Consider the following 20882-nt stretch of genomic DNA (forward strand, 5'->3'; position numbering starts at 1 on the left):
ACTGGAGCGAAAACAATTCAGTAACCCGATAAATCAGTAGAAGTCATTCAGAACGGAATAATGAAATACAAAAAAGGCTCGCTGGGGAAAATAAAATGTTGTGAAAAAGACGAAGACGACATATTCACCTATCAAATTTGACCCCGGCAAACCCAGACAGTTGTGCGTGCGAGACAGAACTCGAGTGAAGCAAGCGGCCGAGCACGGCAAAATTTGAACATCTTTCAAGTCCACGGCGTCCAAAGGTCACGTGACAGTTCAACAAGGGGGGGCAAGTGCAAAGAACATTCTGTTTACAAAGTGCCAGAGTACTCTGCAAACATTTAAAGTCACGTTTTCACACATTGTTAATAACTGCAATAGTGAAGTCCTTCTATAGAAATGGAAACATCATCACACTTCATAATGGTGATTTCATCAGTGGTTTGTTTTATTCCATTACCAAAAAAAATAATAAATGGGGGAACCAGTTCAACATACACTGCATATTCTGATGCATCTAAATGTGTATTTTTTTTTTTATTTAGAAATAACTGTTCGAGATGCCACCTCAGTAGAAGCATTTAAGTCTCACCTTAAAACTCATTTGTATACTCTAGCCTTTAAATAGACTTCCTTTTTAGACCAGTTGATCTGCCGTTTCTTTTCTTTTTCTTCTATGTCCCACTCTCCCTTGTGGAGGGGGTCCGGTCCGATCCGGTGGCCATGTACTGCTCGCCTGTGTATCGGCTGGGGACATCTCTGCGCTGCTGATCCGCCTCCGCTTGGGATGGTTTCCTGCTGGCTCCGCTGTGAACGGGACTCTCGCTGCTGTGTTGGATCCGCTTTGGACTGGACTCTTTCATCTCCGTAATATCGCTAAAATTCGCTCCATTCTGTCCACTAAAGACGCCGAGATCATTATCCATGCGTTTGTTACGTCTCGTCTCGATTACTGTAACGTATTATTTTCGGGTCTGCCATGTCTAGCATTAAAAGATTACAGTTGGTACAAAATGCGGCTGCTAGACTTTTCACAAGAACAAGAAAGTTTGATCACATTACACCTGTACTGGCTCACCTGTACTGGCTTCCTGTGCACTTAAGATGTGACTTTAAAGTTTTACTACTTACGTATAAAATACTACACGGTCTAGCTCCATCCTATCTTGCTGATTGTATTGTACCATATGTCCCGGCAAGAAATCTGCGTTCAAAGGACTCCGGCTTATTAGTTTTTCCCAAAGCCCAAAAAAAGTCTGCGGGCTATAGAGCGTTTTCCGTTCGGGCTCCAGTACTCTGGAATGCCCTCCCGGTAACAGTTCGAGATGCCACCACAGTAGAAGCATTTAAGTCTCACCTTAAAACTCATTTGTATACTCTAGCCTTTAAATAGACTCCCTTTTTAGACCAGTTGATCTGCCGTTTCTTTTCTTTTTCTTCTATGTCCCACTCTCCTTTGTGGAGGGGGTCCGGTCCGATCCGGTGGCCATGTACTGCTTGCCTGTGTATCGGCTGGGGACATCTCTGCGCTGCTGATCCGCCTCCGCTTGGGATGGTTTCCTGCTGGCTCCGCTGTGAACGGGACTCTCGCTGCTGTGTTGGATCCGCTTTGGACTGGACTCTCGCGACTGTGTTGGATCCATTGTGGATTGGAATTTCACAGTATCATGTTAGACCCGCTCGACATCCATTGCTTTCCTCCTCTCCAAGGTTCTCATAGTCATCATTGTCACCGACGTCCCACTGGGTGTGAGTTTTCCTTGCCCTTATGTGGGCCTACCGAGGATGTCGTAGTGGTTTGTGCAGCCCTTTGAGACACTAGTGATTTAGGGCTATATAAGTAAACATTGATTGATTGATTGATTGAACTGTTCATGTTGACGCGGCCCATTTTTGGATGCGACACAGAGTGCGACGGCAGCAAAACCATGTCTGGGAGCAAAAGGATGTTCAAACATGGCAGAGAAAAAAAATAGCGTGTTGATTATTTACTTGAGGGCTAATCCAATCATTAGTCTGCTTCTATTGGTACTACAGAACATCTCCTCGAATACAAACTCATTAATATTTGATCATCTTCTCCACTAAAACTAATTCCTATCATCAAAATAGTAAGTTGAGGTTTTGGGAGCTGCATCGATTTTCTGCTTGAAAGCAAAGTAGACTAACAAACATTTTTACTGTAAAAGACGTTGCGACAAAAAGCAACAGGATGAGCAAACAACACAATGACCTGCGGGCGTAGGCAATTCACATTTGTTTTCTCTGAGTCATTCAATTCACTTTTAGCTCACACAGCAATTATTTCACCATCTATTTATTATATTGTGTACACTTAACTGAATAACACATCATTTTACATTAAACAGCAGATACAAGAAAGCAGATAAAGTGATTGGACCACAACACAGAAAATGCCAAATTCATAAGCATTTCATTTCTTTTTTTTTGTTCTAAAAATGTATTTTACCTAGTAATTGAACGATAATCTATTAATAATAACCCGTGGTTATTATTACCGTTTAAAATTGTATTAATTGTAAAACAATGTTGAAAAAAAATACTATTCATAAAGAATCATTATGTTAGGTACAAATCATTATATATATATATATATATATATATATATATATATATATATATATATATATATATATATATATATATATAACCACGGGTTATTATTAATAGATTATTGTTCAATTACTAGGTAAAATACATTTTTAGAACCAAAAAAAGAAATGAAATGCTTATGAATTAGGCATTTTCTTTGTTGTGGTCCAATCACTTTATCTGCTTTCTTTTATCTGCTGTTTAATGTAAAATGATGTGTTATTCAGTTAAGTGTACACAATATGATAAATAGATGGTGAAATAATTGCTTTGAGAGCTGAAAGTGCGTCGGTTGAGGTGGGCGGGGTTGTATAATTATAGCCTGGAAGAGTCATGGATGCATTGGATTCTGGGTAATTATTATGTTGCGTTTATGTTGTGTTACTGGGAGGATGTTCTCCCGAAATGTGTTTTTCATTCTTGTTTGGTGTGGGTTCACAGTGTGGCGCATATTAGTAAAATGGGTTGTACTTGTATAGCGCTTTTCTACCTTCAAGGTACTCAAAGCGCTTTGACACTACTTCCACATTTATCCATTCACACACATTCACACACTGATGGAGGGAGCTGCTATGCAAGGCGCTAACCAGCACTAATCAGGAGCACAACGGACGTGACGAGGTTGGTACTAGGTGGGGATTGAACCAGGGACCCTCGGGTTGCGCATGGCCACTCTCCCACTTCGCCACGCCGTAAGAGTGTTTATATCACAACCTTCAGTGTAACCTGTATGGCTGTTGACGATATGCCTTGCAATCGCGTACGTGTGACGATAGAAGCAGCGAGGTGCATGCGTCCGGCCGGCACGCAGATAGCATGGTGTAAAGGCGGGCGATGACATGTTGTAGAGGACGTTAAAAGTAAAGCCATCACGGCACGTCCTCAGTATTGTAGTCCGAGTGAAAATCGGAGAATGTTAACCCTGGGTGATGTCCGGGAGAGGCACCAAAAGTGACCCGCCATGTCATTCAATGTGGTACAACACAACATTTATAGTGCCCGCCATGTCTTTCAATGTAGTACGTCACATAATTTAAAAAGTGGCCCGCCATGTCATTCAATGTGGTACGTCACATAATTTAAACTGGCCCGCCATGTCATTCAATGTAACCCACCATGTAATTCAATGTGGTATGCCACGTAATTCAAAAAGTGGCCCGCCATGTCATTCAATGTAGTACATCACAACATTTTAAGTGGCCCGCCATGTCATTCAATGTAACCCACCATGTAATTCAACGTGGTATGCCACATAATTCAAAAAGTGGCCAGCCATGTCATTCAATGTGGTACGTCACATAATCTAAAGTGGCCCGCCATGTCATTCAATGTGGTACATCACATAATTTAAAGAGGGCCGCCATGTCATTCAATGTAGCACGTCAAATTATTTAAATTGGCCCACCATGTCATTCAATGTGGCACGTCACATTTTAAGTGGCCCGCCATGTCATTCAATGTAACCCACCATGTAATTCAATGTGGTATGCCACGTAATTCAAAAAGTGACCCGCCATGTCATTCAATGTGGTACGTCACAACATTTAATGTGGCCCGCCATGTCATTCGATGTAACCAACCATGTAAGTCAACGTAGTTTGCCACATAATTTAAAAAGTGGCCCTCCATGTCATTCAACATGGTACGTCACATAATTTAAAGTGGCCCGCCATGTCATTCAATGTGGTATGTCACATAATTTAAAGTGGCCCGCCATGTCATTCAATGTAACCCACCATGTAATTCAATGTGGTATGCCACGTAATTCAAAAAGTGACCCGCCATGTCATTCAATATGGTACGTCACAACATTTTAAGTGGCCCGCCATGTCATTCAATGTAACCCACCATGTAATTCAACATGGTATGCCACATGATTCAAAAAGTGGCCCGCCATGTCATTCAATATGGTACGTCACATAATTTAAACTGGCCTGCCATGTCATTCAATGTAACCCACCATGTAATTCAATGTGGTATGCCACATAATTCAAAAAGTGGTACGTCACAACATTTAAAATGGCCCGCCATGTCATTCATTGTGGTACGTCGCAACATTTAAAATGGCCCGCCATGTCATTCAATGTGGTATGTCACGACATTTAAGGTGGCCCGCCATGTCATTCAATGTAACCCACCATGTAAATCAACGTAGTTTGCCACATAATTTAAAAAGTGGCCCGCCATGTCATTCAACGTGGTACGTCACATAATTTAAAGTGGCCCGCCATGTCATTCAATGTGGTCTGTCACATCATTTAACGTGGTCCGTCACATTTAAAGTGGCCCGCGATGTCTTTCAATGTGATCTGTCACAGAATTGAAATTGACCCCACATGTCATTCAATGTGTTTCATCACATCATTTAAGGGGCCACTTCATTCAAAGTGGTCCGCCACATTATTTTAGATTGTCCGTCACTTGAATTAAAGCGGCCCTCTTAGGACAGCCATAATTATGACGTGGCCCTCAATAAAAACAAGTTTGACACCCCTGATCTAAACCATCACCACATCAATGCATGTTGACTTTATTATTATATATATTATATATATTTTCCACCCACTCTGCCAAACAATACATTGTGACGAAGGACCTCTTCAGCACCTTCATGTGGAGGCACAAAACATGACATCATCTTTGTTTTGCACGGGGATTTGGAGTCCATCTCAATTTAATTTTTATTTTACATCAATGTACTTGTTGATTAAAATAAAAGTCACTCAACAAACACCGAGTGGCCGTCATGTCATTCGTGCAAACATTAGACGTCTTTGTTTTCCTTTATTGGACACGAATGGTGCAGAGCTAGGGCGCCCCTAGTGGAGACAAAGCCGAACGTCTAATTTTACACTTGTTTACCATCAATTGCAGAACACGTGTTATGTCACATTTAATCGAGAAAGTTCATTCAGTCCATTCTTTCCAGCAATGCTATGAAGTAACAGCTTATTTAGGCCAAATGTGGATGTATTTCGCCTCATCCTTTACAAAAACAAAACACTGCATGAACGTGACTGTTTTCAATGACAGTAATATAAGAGCCGCAGTGCTCTGCAACATGCATCGTTGCACTTTGAAAGCAAAACAATAACAAAGACAACATTTTTTTAATATGCTTTGATCCGAGGTAACAATCGGTCATTCAGCATCTCCCTGTTATTACCCACGCATGCGTCATCGACCACAGGAAACGACGCCTTTCGCCTTAAAAACGCTTAAAGCGCATAAACCACCACCGACATCGACCTAATCCAGCAAAAAAACATTCAAATCAAGCCAATGCAAAAGTTCCTTCCTTCTAATTGTACATTTTTTTCCTAGATGTTTACAAGCCATTTTATTTTGAAAGCCTCATACCGGATATTAGCGATATTTCATTGTCGACCACTTGACGGACATCACACAATGTATACAATGATAACAAAGAAAATATTTCAGATTTGAATATTAATGTCATTCTTTAAAAAAAAATATGTCATTATCACATCGATTCAGCGTGATGTAATTCGTCCAAAGACGCTTCGCAGCAAACATAATTTCGACAATTATCGCTCAAACTGCACATGACCAAAAACAAATGTGAAATGTGACAATATACATATATTTTACTGTGATATACAGAGCATTTTAGTTCCAATCACACCCAAATTAGAACTCACTAACCTTTTTGGGGAAAATTAAATATCCTCTTTCCGTTTTCATGAATAAAATGACCCTTCCGAAGGAATAAAAAGTGAGTCAAAACGGCGGCACCTCCTCCTCCTCCGTAGCGGAGCTCTGCAGTTGGGTGTCTGAGTCAAAGCAAACACTTCCTCGCCCCCCAGCAGGTTTTTATACCCCGGCTTGATGCGGAGAAGCGGGCAGCGTCTGAGGTAACTATCGGTCATCCAGAGCTGCCATATAAGGAGCGCACGTGCCCAGTCAAAACATCTCTTAAAGGGCCAGCGTCCCCTTTCTGGCGCCTCAATCGCTTCATTTGCAGCGCTCTCTGGAGGTGGAGGGGTTAATTAGGCAGTACATGCAAGGGAGTTATAATTGCAATCTCCTTTCCTTAGATGTTATTTTTCAACTCGAGTTTTTTTTCCGAGATCGACAGGCGGATCGGTGCGGCGTCTTCAGTAATGCGGACGTTGTACCGATCCGTTGTGGTGAAGAAGGAGCTGAGCCGGAAGGCAAAGCTCTCAATTTACCGGTCGATCTACGTTCCCATCCTCACCTATGGTCATGAGCTTTGGGTCATGACCGAAAGGATAAGATCACGGGTACAAGCGGCCCAAATGAGTTTGGGTCTCTCCCTTAGAGATAGGGTGAGAAGCTCTGCCATCCGGGAGGAACTCAAAGTAAAGCCGCTGCTCCTTCACATCGAGAGGAGCCAGATGAGGTGGTTCGGGCATCTGGTCAGGATGCCACCCGAACGCCTCCCTAGGGAGGTGTTTAGGGCACGTCCAACCGGTAGGAGGCCACGGGGAAGACCCAGGACACGTTGGGAAGACTATGTCTCCCGGCTGGCCTGGGAACACCTCGGGATCCCCCGGGAAGAGCTAGACGAAGTGGCTGGGGAGAGGGAAGTCTGGGTTTCCCTACTTAGGCTGTTGCCCCCGCGACCCGACCTCGGATAAGCGGAAGATGATGGATGGATGGATGGATGGATGGATGGAGTTTTTTTTTCTTCCATCCATCCATCCATTTCTACCGCTTATTCCCTTTCGGGGTCGCGGGCGCCTATCTCAGCTACAATCGGGCGGAAGGCAGTGTACACCCTGGACAAGTCGCCACCTCATCGCAGGGCCAACACAGATAGACAGACAACATTCACACACTAGGGCCAATTTAGTGTTGCCAATCAACCTATCCCCAGGTGCATGTCTTTGGAAGTGGGAGGAAGCCGGAGTACCCGGAGGGAACCCACGCATTCACGGGGAGAACATGCAAACTCCACACAGAAAGATCCCGAGCCTGGATTTGAACCCAGGACTGCAGGACCTTTGTATTGTGAGGCAGACGCACTAACCCCTCTGCCACCGTTTTTTTCTAAACAAGCGAATTTTGCATATATTTTACTCTCCTTATGTGAGACAAACTCTTGTTTTTTTATGCATTCTAACTCAGGGGCGCTCACACTTTTTCTGCAGGCGAGCTACTTTTCAATTGACCAACTCGAGGGGATCTACCTCATTTATATATATCATTTATATTTATTTATTTATGAAAGAGACATTTTTGTAAACAAGTTAAATGTGTTTAATGATAATACAAGGATGTTTAACACACATAGATTCCTTTCTTTCATGAAGACAAGAATATAAGTTGGTGTATTACCTGATTCTGATGACTTGCATTGATTGGAATTAGACAGTGGTGCTGATAACGTCCGCATTTTCAAATGGAGGAAAAAAAAAGTCCTCCTTTCTGTCCAATACCACATGAAAGTGGTTGGATTCGGCATCTCATTTGTCCAACTTGCATACTGGTTTTTAAACACTTTGTTATGAGAGTAGCATATGTGTGTGGCCCTTTAAGGTCTGGCAGCAGGTGAGTGACGTCAGTGAGTGTGCGGGTGGGCAAGCAAGTGAGAAAGCGGTCGCTGAGGGCGGGGGAGAAATGCATTGGCATCAAACTCCGTAGCTTGCTAGCTTTCTGAGACTCTTATTTTGTTAGCACAGGCAGGATGAAACAGGTCTTTTATGGTGAAGACAGGAACTGTGCAGTCGCTCTTTAGAGTTTTGACAGTAGGTATGGAGTCTCTAGAAATAAAATGTGTTTCTCTGCGTCCGCCCTGTTAGTGATTTTTTTCTTAAATATGAGCTCGCAGCAGCCAGCGTCATCTCACAAGATCCTCGGGTGCCGAGAATGTCAAACAACTGACGAAAGTGAAGTCTTGGTATGATAGATGATTGCTCATTTTTATGTCTATTTTTTAATGCCTGGCTTGAGATCGACTGACACACCCTCCGAGATCGAGCAGTCGATCGCGATCGACGTAATGGGCATCCCTGTTCTAACCAGTGGCTGTTCATTTCCCAAATAGGCCTTCAGTGATGTTCGACTTCCATACTTGCCAACCTTGAGACCTCCGATTTCGTGGGGTGGGAGGAGTATATTTACAGCTCGAATTCACCAAGTCAAGTATTTCATATACAGTGGGGCAAAAAAAAGTATTTAGTCAGCCACCGATTGTGCAAGTTCTCCCACTTAAAATGATGACAGAGGTCTGTCATTTTCATCATAGGTACACTTCAACTGTGAGAGACAGAATGTGAAAAAAAAACCCCACTAGGAATTCACATTGTAGGAATTTTAAAGAATTTATTTGTAAATTATGGTGGAAAATAAGTATTTGGTCAACCATTCAAAGCTCTCACTGATGGGAGGAGGTTTTGGCTCAAAATCTCACGATACATGGCCCCATTCATTCTTTCCTTAAAGGGGAACATTATCACAATTTCAAAAGGGTTAAAAACAATAAAAATCAGTTCCCAGTGGCTTTTTGTATTTTTTGAAGTTTTTTTCAAAATTTTACCGGTCCCGGAATATCCCTGAATAAAGCTTCAAAGTGCCTTATTTTCGCTATCTTCGAAACCACTATCCATTTCCCTGTGACGTCATACAGTGCTGCCAATGTAAACAAACAATGGGAATACCACAGCAAGATATAGCGACATTAGCTTGGATTCAGACTCGGATTTCAGCGGCTTAAGCGATTCAACAAGATTACGCATGTATTGAAACGGATGGTTGAAGTATGAAAGTATTGAAGAAGAAACTGAAGCTATTGACGCTATTCATAGCCATAGCATGGCCGAATAGCTGCGTTAGCATCGCCGGTAAAATGTGCGGACCAAACGATCAGGACTTTTGCATCTCTTGACACTGGAGCAACTTAAATCCGTCGATTGGTAAGTGTTTGTTTCGCATTAAAAGTGGGTGGAAGGAAACGTAATATAGTTGCAAATGCATCTGCAGGTTATCCATACATCTCTGAGCCATGTCTGCTTTAGCACCGCCGGTAAATAGCATGTTAGCATCGATTAGCTGAAAGTCACGCCGCGACCAAATATGTCTGATTAGCACATAAGTCAACATCAACAAAACTCACCTTTGTGATTTTGTTGACGTTATCATTGCAAATGCATCTGCAGGTTATCCATACATCTCTGTGCCATGTCTGTCATCGCCGGTAAATAGCATGTTAGCATAGATTGGTGTAGCATGTTAGCATCGATTAGCATTGCATGTTAGTTTGGATTAGCTGGCAGTCACGCCGCGACCAAATATGTCTGATTAGCACATAAGTCAACATCAACAAAACTCACCTATGTGATTTCGTTGACTTTATCGTTGCAAATGCATCTGCAGGTTATCCATACATCTCTGTGCCATGTCTGTCATCGCCGGTAAAATGTGGAGACACTCTGGCACATTCAATGGGGGTCTGGCGGCAGATTTCTTGCCAGTGGTCCAACTTGAATCCCTCCCTGTTAGTGTTGTTACAACCTCCGACAACACACCGACGAGGCATGATGTCTCCAAGGTTCCAAAAAAATTGTCGAAAAAACGGAAAATAACAGAGCTGAGACCCGTGTGTGTAATGTGTAGAAAATGAAAATGGCGGCTGTATTACCTCGGTGACGTCACGTTCTGACGTCATCGCCACCAGAGCAATAAACAGAAAGGCATTTAATTCGCCCAAATTCACCCATTTAAAGTTTGGAAATCGGTTAAAAAAATATTTGGTCTTTTTTCTGCACCATCAAGGTATATATTGACGCTTACATAGGTCTGGTGATAATGTTCCCCTTTAACACGGATCAATCGTCCTGTCCCCTTAGCAGAAAAACAGCCCCAAAGCATGATGTTTCCACCACCATGCTTCACAGTAGGTTTGGTGTTCTTGGGATGCAACTCAGTATTCTTCTTCCTCCAAACACGACGAGTTGAGTTTATACCAAAATGGATACATGGATGATACAGCAGAGGATTGGGAGAACGTCATGTGGTCAGATGAAACCAAAATAGAACTTTTTGGTATAAACTCAACTCGTCGTGTTTGGAGGAAGAAGAATACTGAGGTGCATCCCAAGAACACCACACCTACTGTGAAGCATGGGGGTGGAAACATCATGCTTTGAGGCTGTTTTTCTGCTAAGGGGACAGGACGATTGATTCGTGTTAAGGAAAGAATGAATGGGGCCATGTATCGTCAGATTTTGAGCCAAAACCTCCTTCGATCAGTGAGAGCTTTGAATGGTTGAATACTAATCGATTGGCAGATCCCTAATTGTAGGTTTTAAAAAAAAAATTTAGGATAAAAAATGAGACAACCAATATTAGATGAAAAGACAACAACAATGATTGATACCTTGTCTGAATGATACATAGCATTATATTGCATATCTCACATTAATACAACTATCAATATTTCTGACTGCTCTGTAGAAGCCACACAGTCGCAACTCACCTCAAGTTGCCTTTTTAACTCGTCTACGGGCTTACTTAACGCACCAAAAGCATGGCAGCCATCTGGCAGTGATTAACAGTCTTGAGTGTGCCTTCTTTGCCTGAGGGATGGCACACAAAGCAGAGAACTGAAGATGCTGGGAAGGTACTTGGAACTCCCTTCTTTCCTGTCTTTTTCCAAAAGTGGCTACAGATACTGACGCTTCTCGAAAAAAAAAAAAGACCGGTTTCTCTTCATGTGGTGCCAACATAAATGTAGATTGGATTTAATTAAATGAATGTGTTACGCTGAAAAAAGGTCTCACTTAAAAAGAGTACAACAACCAAAAATGATACAAGTAAAACAATCTGCCAATGGATTAATTAAAAATTGTCTTGGTACGATTTCTTGAAACAAGAAATGAAATAGGATTCTGCGATGAGGTGGCGACTTGTCCAGGGTGTACACCGCCTTCCGCCTCATTGGAGCTGAGATAGGCACTAGCGCCCCAGCAGTAGAAAATGGATGGATGGATGGATGGAAGAAATACAATTATATTGTAGATTAAAAAAACATAAAAGTAAATTTGAAATTATAAGTTATTATTAAGATAGAAAAGATCACATTGATGCCAGGGCGACTGCCTGGCAAAGACAAGCTTAAATACTGCCTCTGAATAGTGCTCGGAAGCAGGTGAGCAGGCATTTTGTCCACCAGAGACAGTTGGACAAAATGAGTAACCAAGGAAACCAGACAAGGGAGTGGAAAAAAAACAGGAACTTAAAGATTCCAAATGACAAACAGCACATGGCCAAACAAAAACATGATCAACATACATGACATTTAATTTATTATTGGTTAGCTTCAGAATAACAATGTTATTAAAAAGAATAAGAGACTTATTATACTCTAAATATGTTGGTCTTACTTAAAAATGCACACATTTAGTTGTATTCCGTGTTAAACAATATGATCTGGCTCTCACTGAAATACATTTTTAAATATTTGGCTTTCATGGCTCCCTCACCCAAAAAGGTTCCCGACCCCTGATGTCGGATCTGAGGCGAGGATGTCGTCGTGGCTTGTGCAGCCCTTTGAGACACTTGTGATTTAGGGCTATATAAATACACTTTGATTGGTTGATATTAGCTATACTTAGTCGTATTGTAAAATTGTGTGTCTCATAATAATAATAATAATAATAATAATAGATTTTATTTGTAAAAAGCACTTTACGTTGAGCAAACAACCTCAAAGTGCCACAGTGTAAAAAATAGTAATAATAAAAATAAATAAAATATAAAACTAGGAAACAGGCCAAAAGTTACAACCAGCATGCATGTCTATAGAAAGGCTTTTTTTTTTAAAAGATGGGTTTTTAAGCCTTTTTTAAAAGCATCCACAGTCGAGGTGCCCTCAGGTGGTCAGGGAGAGCGTTCCACAGACTGGGAGCAGCGGAACAGAAAGCCCGGTCTCCCATTGTTCGAAGCTTTGTCCGTGGAGGTTGGAGGAGGTTAAACAGTATGGAGCGGAGGTGTCGTGTGGAGAATTTGGGGGGTGAGCAGTTCCTTGAGGTAGAGGGGGGCATTTCCATATAATAAACCTGTCATGTTGATAAAGTAGTGTTTTTTTCGTCGGAAATTATATTGCCTAATAAGTTCTTTTGTCTCACTGAATAAATACCGTTCAGTGGATTGTGACTTGGAGTGAAAGGGAACTGAACTATTTATTATAATTTCTTTTTAACGTGCCTATTGTTCACAATCAGAAAAGTTCAACTTCAGCACAATTGATAATAACTACAGCAACGGCCTTTAAGCATAAGAGTTGTGTGATAACTTACACATAATTATTCTAACACCGGGACTGATTTCTTTCATGCAATGGTTTCTGGGGCGGCATAGCTCGGTTGGTAGAGCGGCCGTGCCAGCAATTTGACGGTGGCAGGTTCAATTCCCGCTTCCGCCATCCTATTCACTGCCGTTGTGTCCTTGGGCAAGACACTTTACCCACATGCTCCCAGTGCCACCCACACTGGTTTAAATGTAACTTAGATATTGGGTTTCACTATGTAAAGCGCTTTGAGTCACTAGAGAAAAGCGCTATATAAATATAATTCACTTCACTTCACAATCAATATGAGGGACAAGAACACGGATGTCTTTTTTTTTTTCAAACGATTTTAAAGATGAGAAAAAAAACGCTTGAAGATGTCCTCTAAAACAGTGGTACCCAACCATCGGGCCGCAGAAGAATTTTGTATTTACTTATTATTTTTTTATTTTTAAAATTTTAAAAAAAATTTAAATTTTTTTTAAAAAATTTGAAAATTTTTATTTTTATTAAATCAACATAAAAGACACAAGACACACTTACAATTAGTGCATCAACCCAAAAAAAACTCCCTTTTTTATGACAAAGAAAAACCAATAAAAAGATCCCCCCTGCGTTCCTTCCTCTTGTCCTCGGGTTTTCCCGTCAATCCTCAGATCCCAGCCGGGATGAAGAAAAGCAACTCCTCAATGGGAGTTGTGGTTGCCGTTGTCTTCTAATTTTACTCACCCGGCTGGAATCGTCAGACGTGTTGGAATCCGGCTCGAATGACCAAGAAGATCTCAGGTTCAAACACTGATGACATCTATTAAACAGACAAGAAGCAAGGAATCATGCAGAGACAGAGTTAAATTTTGCTCAATGCGGAGACACGTTTTTGGGCTGTACTCTAGTTACAGATCCAAAATACGCTCTAAAGTCCAGCCCACGTGCTCCACTATTTATTTGGGAGGTCCCTGGTTACATAACTGAGGCTGCTGCTTAAGGAAGGGGGTAATCTCTGCAGCCCCAGTTAGACACAATACATGACTATTCATGATATGCAAATATGCTGACACTTGTGATATCGCCCTGTTTCTGCTCTGTCTGCGTCACGGCACTCGATGTTCTGGTCACAGACACTGATACGAGACGATGTCCCCTTGCACAGATAGAAAAGTTCAACTTCAGCACAATTGATAATAACTACAGCAACGGCCTTTAAGCATAAGAGTTGTGTGATAACTTACACATAATTATTCTAACACCGGGACTGATTTCTTTCATGCAATAGTTTCTGTTTCCATACCACGTCTGATTTCTGGCAACAACTGTGTGTTCATAATTCCAGAATAAAACATGTGTGTATTTTCTAATCATCGACTCTTTTTGGACAAATGAGGATTTACAACATTATACTTTTGAAGCTAAATATGCTGTTGCTTAGAGAAGTGAGCACAAAGGAAGAGCGAGATGTTGGAGCAGACAGCAGCCCGGAGAATGAGTTGAAAGCAATTTTTACGCTTTAAATATGGAATTTGGAGACAAGCTATTTCGACGTAAATGGAGTGCTTACTCAAAATCAACAGGAAACATCCCTGTCCAGCTGGATGCAATGAACAACTGTCCGTCGGGTAAGTACCTTTAATATCAATCATGATACATTTTACAACTACAGTACATACGCTGTCTGACTAGCTTAGCTGTGTACAAACAAATCATGAAATGCGGGCTAATACTTTGTTAGAATAATTGTATTTAAGTTATCACAAAACTTTGTCTTACATTGAGTTCCCGGCGAAAAGACAAAAGCTGTCTTCGAACCTACCAAGAAGAAGGCTTGTAAAACTCCACTGTGTAGGTTGGGAAGCAACATGAAGGGGTTCTGTTTCTTTGATGTATTGTGATCAACAGAAATATATTGTCTTGACCCAAGAACTACAAAGCGGAGAGGAAGCCGGACCAGGCTCCCCTCCAGGCGACCTCTTCTTAAAACTGTTTTACGACCTTTGCTTTGAACTTTTTGTAATCAAAGGCGATGGCTGTTTACGACACCCGTCCCTTAGAAACAGCTGTTGCCATGTAATCAGGAAAAGTCCAAATAAAAGAGCGTGATAGAGACTGTACAAGAGTACAGCCCAGATGTCTCTCCTCAATTGAGCCAAATTTAATTCTGTCTCTGTTTAATTCCTTGCTTCTTGTCTTGTTTAATAGATGCCATCAGTGTTTGAACCTGACACTTTACAGATACTGTAATACGATTGTTCATGTTTTTCACTCAGTACAGATTGGTGTCATATCGCAGTGTTGTGCATTAGAAACACAAACGCGTTTTGTGTTGTTGTAGAAGCTAGCTTATCTTTTGCCATATTTAGGTAATATAGCTAATACCGAAACACGCCAATGTGTTAGTACGATAGAAAAAGAGATCTCAGTGTTTGCTCTTACAACAACAATGTCACTACAGTTTGATTTTTATACAGGATACGGAACGTAATTGAAGTATTGTTGACGGTTTATGAATGCATTTTTAAAGTGATTTAGAGGTAGAATTGATTGGTCCTATTAGCTGCATTGCTAGCCATCTTTTTATATGTTTGAAAGCAAAAAAAAAAAAAAATAAATAAATAAATGTCTTTTTGTCTCTCATAAGTGATAGTGAGCAATAGGCAAAATTCCCCAAAAAAGTGTTGTTCCCCTTTACATTTGTTTAAAAAAATGTATGTATAATTGTATTTGGTGAGATTTAGATATTTTCCAGTGTATAAAATAGGTTTATCAAATAACTCAAAGTGAAGTCGCTGGAGCCTATCTCAGCTATTTGCAGATTATAAATATTGAGTTGCAAAAAATATCTTTTGGACCAATTAGGTGAAGTTGCATAATTTCCCATGGCACACTAGTGTGCCGCGGCACAGTGGTTGAAATAACTTTACTGTTTTTTTTCTTGACAATGTTGTTCTTTCGATCACATGATATAACGTGACCATTTTATCATCATCAGCAGCAGCAGCAATAGTTCTCTACCAACTAATCCCACTCAATGTTATTTCTGCATATGTTAGGTTAACTCAATATTTTGCCCAGTTTTACTCAAACAGCAAGGCGGCCTCCTGCTGGGAGGTGGGGTTTGTGGGGGGGTTTCTATGCCAGGAGGGGCGCGTGGGACCCCAGGGAACATGCTTTATCGATACCATGCATTATCATGCTTCAAATCCCGCTTTGAAAAGCAGTGCACTACAAAACATGCTCGTTGGAGCCAATAATCCTGACTTTATTGTATTGATTGTAAAAAAAAAAAATCAGCAAATAGTTTTTATTGATTTTTGTTTTGTGGGTTAAAATGTTGCTTATTTTGTGCTATGAGCTAATGTTGCTGATTAATTTGAATTTATTATTATTCCAGTTTAAACTATTTTTTATATTTGTCTGTCTGAAATGGTTCAAATCGGTCAAAATGGTTTATAGTTTGCAGATGTACTTAATTTTTTAGGGAATTTCAGGCAAATTTGTGCACATTAAATCTTTTCTAATACATAATAATGTTAATACTATTATTACTTGTTGTACATTGATCAATGTTTCATTCTTTTGTATTTTCTTCAGTGTTCTTAAGGATACAATGTTGTGCAGAGGTGTACCTATAACAATTTTACAGACAAATTGTTATAATTTTAGCAATTGTATAGAGAAATTGTTATGGGGTGCAACATTTTTTCTTCATCCGGGGGGTCCGTGGGCGTAAAAGAAAAAAATTGAGAAGCCTTACGTTAAACCAGGGGTGTCAAACTCATTTTAGCTCGGAGGCCGTGTGGAGGAAAATCTATGCGAACTATTTAAATCATGAAATAAAAAAAAAACAAATAAAGACAACTTCAGATTGTTCTCTATGTCTTACTTTGGCTAAAAATAGAACAATGACAGTCCAAAAAGTCTAGAAAAAAAATACCGGCAGCGGTAAAGTTTATGTCCATGTTGGAAAGAAGAAAGTGAATGAATGTTTATAAATGAATAAATGTACATATGCATATGTGGAGGAAGGCGTGGTCTGCAGGCCTGCTGTGGAGCGGGGTGTGTAAGAACTCACTTCGAAGCCAACGGCAGGTGAGTAGATTGCCCAGCTGGGACTGGTTATCTAGTCACCTGCCGCCTTTATTAGCAGCAGCCGGGCGAGACACGTTGTTGGAGTTGGAGTTGAGACAGACACTGAAAAGTCACGGTGCTCTTTTCCTGTGCTCCAGTGCGAGTCTGTTGGTGTCAGGGATACCCACGGGAGAGGAACTGTTTTATTTTTCTTTTGTAATATTTTTTTTATGATTTAAGTAATGTTTGTGTCAATCTTTTTCCAAAACACAATATAGAATGTCAGATACAACAGGATGATGCATACATGTATAATTTGTTTTCATAACGGTTACAAAAAGGTGGGACACCAAAAATGTACTTTGGGACCCCATTTTTATGACTTGATGGGGACCCTGGGACCCCATTTTGATACATTTTTAGCGCCAACACTGATGGAGTATTGGTGCGTGCAAAACAGCAGCAGGCGGCTGTGGCCTGCGGGCCGATTTAAATACTAGTCAAATATCATGGCCATGGATTATTTATTCCTTGACTTTGACTTTCACACCCCTGCGTTAAACCCAAGAAAAATTAAATGGTTGCCAAGGAACAACGAGGGCCATCAAAATTGTTGAGTTAGTGACTAATCAATAAAAACTATCACATTAATCATGTATTGTATGATGTATTTTGACTATACATACTGTAGATGTGAAGTTAAGTGAATTATATTTATATAGCGCTTTTCTCTAGTGACTCAAAGCGCTTTACATAGTGAAACCCAATATCTAAGTTACATTTAAACCAGTGTGGGTGGCACTGGGAGCAGGTGGGTAAAGTGTCTTGCCCAAGGACACCACGGCAGTGACTAGGATGGCGGAAGCGGGAATCGAACCTGCAACCCTCAAGTTGCTGGCACGGCCACTCTACCTACTGAGCTATACCGATAAAACTGTTACCAGGTTTTTAGCAAATAAATGAACTAAAACATTTTTAAAATGGTCCTAAATGACATTGACAATAAAGTTGTTTTTGTGTCTAAATAATGGTCATGATCATCCCAAACTCAAAAGTGTGATTAATCCCATAAAAAAAAAATATTAAAAGATGGCGAGTGTCAGAGTTATTTGTTGTCGAACCCCAAGATGCAGAGATGGAGGCAGGCATTGGATATGAAGACATTATTTAATATAAATAATGGAAGAAGAACAAAAAAAAAGCACGCACGTGGGCGGAATAACAAACTAAGGGAGCTAGCTCTGGAAGCTATAAAACAAAAAGGAACTTTAGCATGGAAGCTAGTGGATAGCAAACAGAAAAACTGGAAATAACTAATGGCTAACAAGAACAGCTTACCGCTACGACGACCGGGACAAAATGTAGCATGACAGGTAATAGCTAAAAAGAATCACAGACACGACAAGAGCAACATATGGCAACGACAAGTCCGAATGACAATACAATACAATGATCCAGCCCTGACTGGAAGACAAACTGGGTACAAATAGGAGCGGGCTGATTGACAACAGGTGTGGCCAGGTGCCAATTAGCCGCAGATGAGGTGACAACAGCACACAGGGAGACAAACAGGAAGCTGAACCAAAATAAGAGCACTTGGCAGGAACTAAAGACAGGAGATACTAAACACAGAGGAAACAAAGACAAATGCAGAGGAAAAAACGAAAACATAGACAAACTGTTAGGGGAAAGCCTGCCAGCGAGCTGCCACGAATGTTATTCCACTGACTGGAGAAAAATAATGCTTCAATATGGCAAAGGGACAGCATGATATATTCACTAAAAGCAAACAGGGTTAATGGAGAAAAAGCAATTTAGCTCATCAGGGCAAAAAAAAAAGGTTGGCTTATTTTATGTACAGCACAACATAATTTACACTCAGACAGTTTACACAAGCAAAAAAAAAAAAAAAAGAAAAATACCAAAGTCAAACTTGCTCAATAAGCTGACCGACATTCTGATACTTCTGCTCACTCTTAAACCTTTTCCTCATTTGTTCTCGACATTCTGACGTGTGTTAAATGTCTGTCCTCGTGTTTTCTTCCCCTGTGGCAGGTTGGAGGAAGTAGAACAACCGTTGCACGCCATTAAAAAAAACATCCAAAAACTTTTAGCCTAGAAACTCATGTCCACAAAAAGTCTTACATCCCGTTTCATGTTCTCTTCACCTTCACACCCACAAACGGACCAGCAAACTAACAAATACATGAGCGGAAAACAGCAAGAAAAACCCCACACACAACGCAGCACTAAGCGAAGTTGAATGAATTAATTAATTAATTAATTTATTCGGGCAGACATTTAGAGCAGGGGTGCCCACACTTTTTCTGAAAGTTCAATCCATAGTGGCTCCAACACAGCCGCGAGAGTTCAGTTCAAGCGGATCCAAGACAGCAGCGAGAGTCCCGTCCACAGGAGACCATCTCAAGCGGAGGCGGATCAGCAGCGTATAAATGTCCCCAACCCATACACAGGCGAGCGGTCCATCCTGGGTCTCGACTCTGGACAGCCAGTACTTCATCCATGGTCATCGGACCGGACCCCCTCCACAAGGGAGAGGGGACATAGGAGAAAGAAAAGAAGCGGCAGATCAACTGGTCTAAAAAGGAGGTCTATTTAAAGGCTAGAGTATACAGATGAGTTTATAGTGAGACTTAAATGCTTCTACTGAGGTAGCATCTCGAACTGTTACCGGTGAGGGCATTCCAGAGTACTGGAGCCCCGAACGGAAAAACGCTCTATACTGACTGAATAAAAACTGAATAAAATGACTGAATAAAAAACAAAAAAAAATTACATTTTCCATCCATTTTCTTACCACTTATTCCCTTTTGGGGTTGCGGGGGGCGCTGGCGCCTATCTCAGCTACAATCGGGCGGAAGGCGCGGTACACCCTGGACAAGTCGCCATCTCATCGCAGGGCCAACACAGATAGACAGACAACATTCACACTCACATTCACACACTAGGGCCAATTTAGTGTTGCCAATCAACCTATCCCCAGGTGCATGTCTTTTGGGAAGTGGGAGGAAGCCGGAGTACCCGGAGGGAACCCACGCAGTCACGGGGAGAACATGCAACTCCACACAGAAAGATCCCGAGTCTGGATTTGAACCCAGGACTGCAGGAACTTCGTATTGTGAGGCAGACGCACTAACCCCTCTCCACGTGAAGCCTAAAAAAACAAAAAAAAACAAATTAATATATATAAAACCAATATAAAACCAATATAAAAATAAATATGATTAAAACTATTTTAAAGGTAAAATTAATTAAAACAGTAAAATAAAATATCAAAGTGTATAAAAAAACACAGAGGACAACAGAGGACAGAGGACCACACAACTCACATAGTGTTAAAAGCCAAAGAATAAAAGTGGGTCTTAAGACGAGACTTAAACACTCCACTGTGGAAGCAGTTTGAACATGGAGGGGCAGAGTGTTCCAGAGCTTAGGGCCGACCACAGAGAACTTCGCCGGTTGGCCTTGGCGCTGCAAGAACAGGAGCAGGCTGTACCGAAAACATTCCTGAGGACTCTCAGAGATGGACGCTTTTCACCTCCCTCCCTTTTCGGGAGGGGCACTGAAATCCGGGAGTCTCCCGGGAAAAATCGGGAGAGTTGGCAAGTATGCCTTAAAGTTAGCGATGTTGATTTTTTTTTTTAAAATAATGGGTGTATTCATAATAAAAATGAACGTAAAAACAATTTTAGGATGAATATCATGATTAACTCTGGTAATTATTTTATTTTTATGTATCACTTTCATATACAGTGTTTTCATATAAGAGCGTCTCTTTTTTTCCAGATTCAAATTTTATTTTTTTCTGTTTCAGTTAGTCTTTCAGTTTTAAGTTTTTCTTTTTCAGGTTCATACCCCCCCCCCTCTCCCAGATTTAGACATTTTTTTTTTTTTTTACAGATTTTTGCATGAGGCACGTGCCTAAATCAAT

General features: G+C 40.9%; 1 protein-coding gene across 1 annotated transcript in view; it reads right to left on the reverse strand.

The window, feature by feature from the left end:
• LOC133538683 (phospholipid-transporting ATPase ABCA1-like) overlaps positions 1-6437 on the reverse strand; it is a 129452-nt gene extending 123015 nt beyond the window's left edge. The window contains exon 1 of the mRNA XM_061880383.1: positions 6262-6437. The gene's annotated coding sequence lies outside the window, so the exon portion shown is untranslated. The remainder of the gene's footprint in view (positions 1-6261) is intronic.
• Positions 6438-20882: the final 14445 nt, after the last annotated feature.

The sequence above is a fragment of the Nerophis ophidion genome, linkage group LG20 (assembly GCF_033978795.1).
Source record: "Nerophis ophidion isolate RoL-2023_Sa linkage group LG20, RoL_Noph_v1.0, whole genome shotgun sequence".
Classification (NCBI taxonomy): Eukaryota; Metazoa; Chordata; class Actinopteri; order Syngnathiformes; family Syngnathidae; genus Nerophis; species Nerophis ophidion.